Here is a 7,741-nt window from a genome sequence, read left to right as displayed (position 1 = left end):
CTGCTGAATGGAGCCGATGGTAACAGAATTCAAGTTTGTTTAAAAACAATGTAGGGTGAAGACAAATGCTTTGTTTTGACAAATACTTTGGTTTTCTTACACAACCAGTACAGTATAGCAAGCCCCAAAATGTCCATAAACCAACAAGAGATGACCAGGAAAAAAGACAGACAACTATGGAGAGACAAACCGGCAGGTTTTCTGCACTGAAACATGAGCACAGCAAAATAAAGGTGTTTTGGTTTTTTTTTTCCCAATTTTGCTTTCAGATTTAGAACACCTGTAAAAACTGGGTTTTCCACTCATCTCTGCTACCACCAGGATCAGTAATTTTCCATCTAGACGCAATGAGCATTCACAACCCATGATTTTCAAGAATTACTCAGGCCTTGGAAAGAAAAGTAATTAAGAACAAAGGCCGAAACGTACCATGCAAGCAACATGCACAATAAATACAAAAAACTGCTTAAGAAGTTTCTGAGAATCATTTGCTGCATTATTAGCTGGTCACCTTACATGCTCGGGTCAGCAAAGCTTTGGGGTAAAATAATCAGACCAAGTGTCAGCAGCAGCACAACCTTCACATAGCTCCGGTATCTCTGCTGAATTCCTCTGGCTCAAGCCACACATCAATACTAGCTCATTTTTCTGTTTGTTCAACAAAGGCAACAGAGCACGTTACCTTCCTAAAAAAGCTCCCAATCAAAGCCTGGCTTTTCCAGAAGACAGAGGCAACACGCCCATCACACCCTATTGCACAGCCCAGCACTGGGTCATGCAAGGTCGGGCTGAAAAAGCTTTTTACAATATATGCACGATGCCCAGAGCTGTCAGCAGGGAGCAGCAGCCACATAAAGATCTAGAGATGCCATCCAGGCAGACCTGCTCCATCTCCTTGGGATGCTTTCAGCATCTCGGGTTTCCTCCCAGGTAGCTCAGGTTTCCTCCACTGCAAGGTGATCCTCCCTGTACAGGGTAACGCTCACTCTTTGCTTTCCGAGACTGCAGCAATCACAAGAGAATAGAGTGGGTAGACTTCAAACTGGAGACAGCTGAGCTACACCATCAGCCTAAGTCAGAAAGGGTTGCTGGGGGGATGCAACGCACGTCCCGGCTCAAGATGCGACACCACATCAAGCAGCAACTGTAAGCAGTCTCGCCAGGGTTGCGGGCATGCAAGGAATAGAAAAGAATAGCGTGTTGAGTTGTAAATCATCTCCTGGGCTAAGGGAGACTGGAAAGGGCATGTTGGACTATCTCCACTAAGCAATCAACGTAAAACCCTTCGACAAGGGTAGGGAGACACTGCTGCTACCCACCAGCACAAAGAAGGGCTCCTATTACATCAATCAGGGCAAACGAAGGCAAACAAGCACGGCTACAACAGTATTTCACCTCTGTAGAGGTGGAGCAGCGTGACTAAGGTCTTCTCATGTCCTGCCTGTACACCAAACTCTGGCACGGCAGAATCTGAACCCAGAGAAGACATTGGCTCTGCTGCTTGATAACAAGATTAAAAATGCTTCTTGCCCCTTTTCAGTGTATTTCGGTTTTTGCAGGGCCAGAGTTAAGCCTTGTTTGGACACCAGCCCTCCTCAGATGCAGAGGAAGACTTAACTTTAGGTTAAGGAGCAGGAGTCCCAGACTCCACTGCCAGAGGTGTTTGAAGGAAACACAGAGCCAAACAGACCTGAGGTAGCAAGTCAATACGCAAGAGCCTTCATCAGCTGGGCTGGGGAAAAGCAAGTTTAGACAGAGCTGAGACTGCGTGCAGAGGCGACAGATGAAAGCCAGATGGGCTGTTTCCTTTTGGGGATGGGATTTCTGTTTGCCAGACTGGAAAAATATGGCCATGTAGATAGCAGTGATGTTCATGCATCTTAGGGGAGGTGCTATAATATGGGTCGCAGTGAGCTAAACCCTGAGATTTTCATCGAGTTTTAAAACTTGGTGCACTATGACCATCCCATCCTCAGCACTCAGAGGGATGCCACGGATGCTTAACCCCATGGAGAGACAATCCCAGGCCCAAGAGTGGAATATCCCACTCCTGACTCATCTCTAGCCCCTACAGAGCCAGGACACACACACTTCACTCCTTGAGAAGGGCAAAACTTAAATGGACCCCACTAGGGCTGCATGCAGCTGCTCAGATATGAGGCACATCCATTCCTTTCCCAGGAATCTGACCCCAAATGCAAGTCAAACTGAGAAAACTCTGGCCAGATCTATGTTGAAAATGCAGCTTTGAAGAGGAAACAGTGTTTTAAAACTGTTTTAAGGACAGGCTGTTATTTAAGATCCAACCATCCAAACACAGGAGCTGTAACATCTCCATCACAGCACCATCAGAAGCGAAGAGCATCCTTTTGAAGGGCATCACAGATGGATGAACATCTCTGGCTGCTCTGAATCAGCAAACAGCAGGGACATCAGCAGAAGCGCTCTCCGTAACACCGTGCCCCACGATGGCACGTGCTGGGTAATCTCTATAACACCACAATGCTATTACTTGACAGCCTGATTCCCTATGTGTCAGAAGCTTTTAAAAAGTAGATTATAAGCCTTGTAGGCAGAGACGTCATCTTCTTGTAAGCACATGGTGGGTAAGCTCCTAACCTGGCCAGAGCCAGTCACTCTGATATAAATATAGCTTACTGCATCGATGGTGGACTCATTTGAAGGTACAATCCTCCCTGTTTTCTAAACCTCTCTGTCAGTCCTAGCCTGGAGGAGACTGCAGAAACCACTCACACCAATGATATAACCCAGTAAAGGTCAGTCAGAAAGCCAGGTAAACAAATATAACACTGTCCCTTAAAATCAGATGCTGCCTATTCCTGGAGGATCCCCTGGCACCACATTGGAGGCAGGATTTCTCTGTTCATAACCCCTGAAATGTGAGGTTTTATTAATCAAAAGCTATAATCTGAGTAAGGTATTTCCATCATCACAACCACCACCTGCCTTCCTCCAAAAAAGAGGGAGCTGAAGCCCCAAATTCAGCATGTTTAGGGTGGAGATGCATCAAAGTGGGATAGTTGCTGGTATTGAAGTTACTTGCTGAGATTAGTGCTAATTTTTGGTTTTAAGGTTTTACGGTAAACCTGCAATAAATAAATAAAATTTGTATTTCTGTCTCCCTCCAGTTTGACAGGTTTCCTCCTTGACACTCAGGCACGTTAGGTCTAAAACATAAATCCAGGCTTGCAGCAATCCAGTGCAACTGGACACAACCAATTTCTTAAGAAGCCAGTGCTGAAGTGAAGGAGGGCCTGGGGAATGAAGTATTGCTTTCACTCCAAAACCCCTGTCCTATATAAACCAGGGTAACATCCACCGAAAGCCAGACAGAACCTGAGCAGGGTTTCTAGAAGCTGCTCCTTCTCTTCGCACTTGATTTGATAGGCTCATCCCTGGCAGAAGTCAGGCTGCTATTCATTTCTTCCTGCTATCAAGACACAGCAAGTAATTTCTAGAAAATTACCCATGAATGAACTAATTTTGACTATTTTCGTGCTTAGAAGTCAATTGCAAATGCTTTAAAATGGAGCCAAGAACTTTGGACCTTCCTTAATGAAGATTATGAAAGCATGCTAGTTAGAGCAGCGTAGCCTTGCTACAGTTGGACATCAGTACTCTATTTTTCCTCTGATCAGTCACCTTGCCAGGCCTTAAAAAAAAAAATAAATGACTGCACCGTTTGCATGTTGGGGAGGCTAATGAAGAAGCTTGCACAGAACCACCGTATCTGTTCCAAACTAACTGCAGCCATTGCACACCTCTGGCATTGGGTGCTCAGCTGCCCTTCAGGGTTTGATCTTTGCTTCATCGACAAGCTTTAAGGAGATTTCCTCATCCTCTTGGAAACATGACCATATTTAATTTTTTATTTTATTAATTTTCCCTCCCACTATGTTGGATTCATATTGAAATCCAGTATGTTGGATTCCAGCATTAGGGTCTCATCATGCCAAGTCACTATGAGGCAATAAGGATACTGTTTTAAAAAAAATTAAAATAAAAATGTACCTTTAATCCTTAGGAATTCAAGTTATTTTAGAGAGCATTCATACTCAGAATTTCTGAAAACAGCTCAACTAGGCTGGAAGGAAGTGAAGAAGTTCAAAACAAAATTTAAAAAAAAAAGTGTTGCCTGGGACAACAGAATAAACTCATAAGCAAAAAGCCATTAGAACTTTAATACCTAGATACAGGAGATGAGATGTCATTATTGTTGTATTGCACACAAATTAAGCTGAAGCTTGACTTAATGAAGGACTAACTAACCCTACGTAAATTTATTTCAGTGAACACAAGCCTTTCTCCAGGTCTGACAGAAGATGCTAATTGTGATTGCTTGTTACTATCGATCGTCCCAACTGACACATTTTTTAATACACATTTTTAATAACTGGGGGTGCATAAGTCATACAGCAAACCAACTGCTTCTTTGTACCTCTTGTGCTGCTGAAACCAACCAAAGCACTTCAGAGCCCTTAAAAATAAACCAAAGGTGTTCAAAATAGGTGGTGGCAAAGGTTTGGAACCCAAAATAAGATGAAATAAAGGTCCTTGAAAAAAACAAGAAAACAAAACTGCCAAAACAATATAAAGAAATCACCAGATGTTCTTCATGAGCTGAAAGCTCTTCAGTAAGCCACAATTCTCACCAGAAATCTACATTAGAGTTTCCATTGATAGCTGGCACCACAAGGTGGCAAAACAGCATCTCCACGAGAACGCCAACGTACATTGGAGGCTACACCTTCAGGCGTTATAAAAGACACCCAAAACCTCCCCATGTGCAAGGCCATGTTTGCGGCAAGTTTCCTGTGAACAGCGTGACATGCTCCCCATCGAGGCAAAACACCCGGCAAGTTTCCTGTGAACAGCGTGACGTGCTCCCCATCGAGGCAAAACACCTCCATGCAATAACCCAACAGGCAAAATCCCAAGTGCAATTGTACGTTGGCTGCCCACCAAGGCACTTGGGTCCCAGCAATGGTACTTTTCCACTCCGGAGTTGTGCAAAGCCAACGAGGCAGCACCGCTGGAAAATGCCCCTCCTGGCATGGTGCCTGCATTCAACAAGGAGATGGACATCGTCTGTTGTGCAGGAAGGAGCTCGACATCATGAGTGCCACGCGCTTTGCAACACACGGACAGATGTTTCGGCACCATCATCTGCTGTCAAGACATGCCGAAAACCAGCTGTACGGGTGATTTGCCAAAAGGCTTTATTTCAGTGCTATTAGTAGCCTCCAGCTCTGAAATCAAGAGCTGTTCTTGCCTCTGACATGCTTGGATGGTGTCCACGGGTTTAGCCTGATAGTTTTTAGACCAACCAGTATCTTTTGGTCTCAGTAATGGGAGGTGAGCTTCCAAGCTTCATGAAGGTTTCCAAGGAGACAGATAACAGCTCTTGCTCAGATAAATCCTTGCTATTATTAATCCTTTGGGCGATTTACCTACAATCTGAGGTCGAAGATCATCATGATGAACTTTATTTTTATAAGGAATGTATATTTAGAACTAATCACCTAAAAGCAAGTAGGATTAAACATTATGGACAGCAGCTTCTTCAGATCCCAAAAGCAAAGACAACCTGCCTCAAGCTGAAGCGCTATGTGAGGAAAGACATTTGGGAAAAGGCTTTAAAGGTGCAAATGGCAGTAGAAGTTGGTGTCCTACTGGATTAAGTTCCTCATTTCCACCTCAGATTTGGTCCCAGCTTTTACCTTCTACTCCTGTTTCTTTATCTTCAGCATCAGTTGCATATTTACAATCAGAGGGAAAAGACAGTCAAGTCTATTGCCATTGAATTCAAAATGCAACTAGATTTCTGTAAGAAGAATAAAAAAAAGGAAGACCAAAGACAAGACACCTGCTCATAAGATCATCTGAAAAAAATAGCATATTAACATGCATAGTTTTCAGTGAACCCCATCTCACGTTTCAGGGTGTCAGATTATTTTGCTAGTCATCAGGATGAGACCTTTTCAAACCAACAGACACCAAGTGAAGGCTGGAGCCCTCAATTCCCAGCACATTCCTGCCGCAACCCTGTCTCTCTCCCAATGGGAATTCAGAAGGACAGAAACAGATCTACAGGCTGAATAATTAATTTTGAAAGAGCCTTTAAAAAGGAACTGATTGATTAACAAAACATCTGCTAAGAGAAAGAGTTTTCAGATAGCACCCTGATGGGAACAGATATTTAGCATAGAGAAAACTGGGTATGACTGGATGACATTTAGGCAAGAGAAGGTAGGAGGAGTCATGCAGAAGATCCTTTCTAGCAGTGAATTAAGGATCGTGCGGGGAACAGGATGATACCAATGGGACATTGCATTACCACTACTGACAAATGGTCAGCCAGTGTGGAACCAGTAGCTCTCCAGTACTGCAGAAAGCCACACTTCACCTAAGTACAGATGACAGGATGGTTATTGTTTTGTCTTGCTACTTAGAATGCAAAGAATTATCCCTTTCTCCAGTGTTTCAAGATAAATTATATGAGCCGTATGGCCTTTGTTCCTCATTTTTTCCCTCCACAAAACAAGGGCAGCAGTTGAGTTGCACTCACACAGGTGCTATAAATGCTGCTCTTTTATAGGGACAAGAGAAGAGCAGGGTGTGTGTACACACAGAGGAAAGTAAGTTCTGGAGTGCAAAGAAAGATCATTGCCCATTTTTGAGAAGCAGGCTGCACACACTGATGGATCAGCATCCCCTATAAGTATCCCCATATATCTACAGCTTTGCTGGGAAATGGTTCTCTTCACCATCTTTTGCCCCATATACCATATGCCATGCCCCCAACAAATCCTTTATTTTAGGACAAACATCTTCAGCTTGGATGAAGCATGTTCATCCCATGGATCTCCTTGCTGGCTTTTGTCAGAAGAGCACTCAGTTATATTCATGTCTTTCTAGTATAAGAGTGTTGGATGTGCAAATGTAATATTATGGACCCAGTCCTGCCAGACAGGTGAAGCAACCATCAGACTCTGTCAAAAAACATGTTTATCTGCACAGCAAATCTCCTGTCTTGCTTCAGGAGATTTTAAGGCAAATATTGCACCACTTTTTATCATCTCCAGTCCCACTAGATCTAATTTCACCTCAGGTCCCAAACTCCCGGGCTCTGCAGACTTTTTGATCTTGGCATTGCTCAAGGGAGGATGTCTGTGTCCCACAGCCCAGTCTCGAGACTCTTCTCTGGGCTATTTCCTCCTCCCCAGCTCCACTTGGCCATTTCTCCAAGCTAAATCTACATACAGTTGGACTCAACAGCAAAAGCATAGCAAGCAGCCCTGTGAAACAAGACCCTATTAGCAGAAATGCCTTCTGGAAAAACCTTAAAATCATTAGTTTCCAAGCAGATATGACTTAGTACAACCTGGAGACTTGCAGTTTAGGTGGATTTTTTCAAATTCAAGGTGATATTTGATTTAGTGAAAAGCTGGGCATAGATGGAATGCGGAAGGTTGAACACCTCTCTCTGGTCCTCATCTTTCTAATCTCATCTCAACTTTGCCATTCAAGGGCACAGTCAGAGGACACCCACTACACAAACCAGCTGGAAAAACCTACTGCCAACTCCTCAGGGACATGCAGACTACTGCTTGGAGGTTGGAACAAGACTCACCAGTCTCTAATCTTGCTTTTTGTCGGCTTCAGAGTAAGCCATTTGCTTCTAACAGATATTTACGTATTGGGGAACAGTGAAGGGGAG

At 43.8% G+C, this 7,741-nt stretch overlaps 1 protein-coding gene across 1 annotated transcript in view; it reads right to left on the bottom strand.

Moving 5' to 3' along the window:
* The window catches only part of GDPD5 (glycerophosphodiester phosphodiesterase domain containing 5), a gene marked incomplete at its 5' end in the record, with an annotated part of 43,768 nt that overhangs the window by 23,744 nt on the left and 12,283 nt on the right, over positions 1–7,741 (bottom strand). The gene's annotated exons all lie outside the window — the stretch shown is intronic.

The sequence above is a fragment of the Eurypyga helias genome, unplaced genomic scaffold, assembly GCF_000690775.1.
Source record: "Eurypyga helias isolate BGI_N326 unplaced genomic scaffold, ASM69077v1 scaffold4669, whole genome shotgun sequence".
NCBI classification, from domain to species: domain Eukaryota; kingdom Metazoa; phylum Chordata; class Aves; order Eurypygiformes; family Eurypygidae; genus Eurypyga; species Eurypyga helias.
This window is presented reverse-complemented; position numbering and strand designations above follow the sequence as displayed.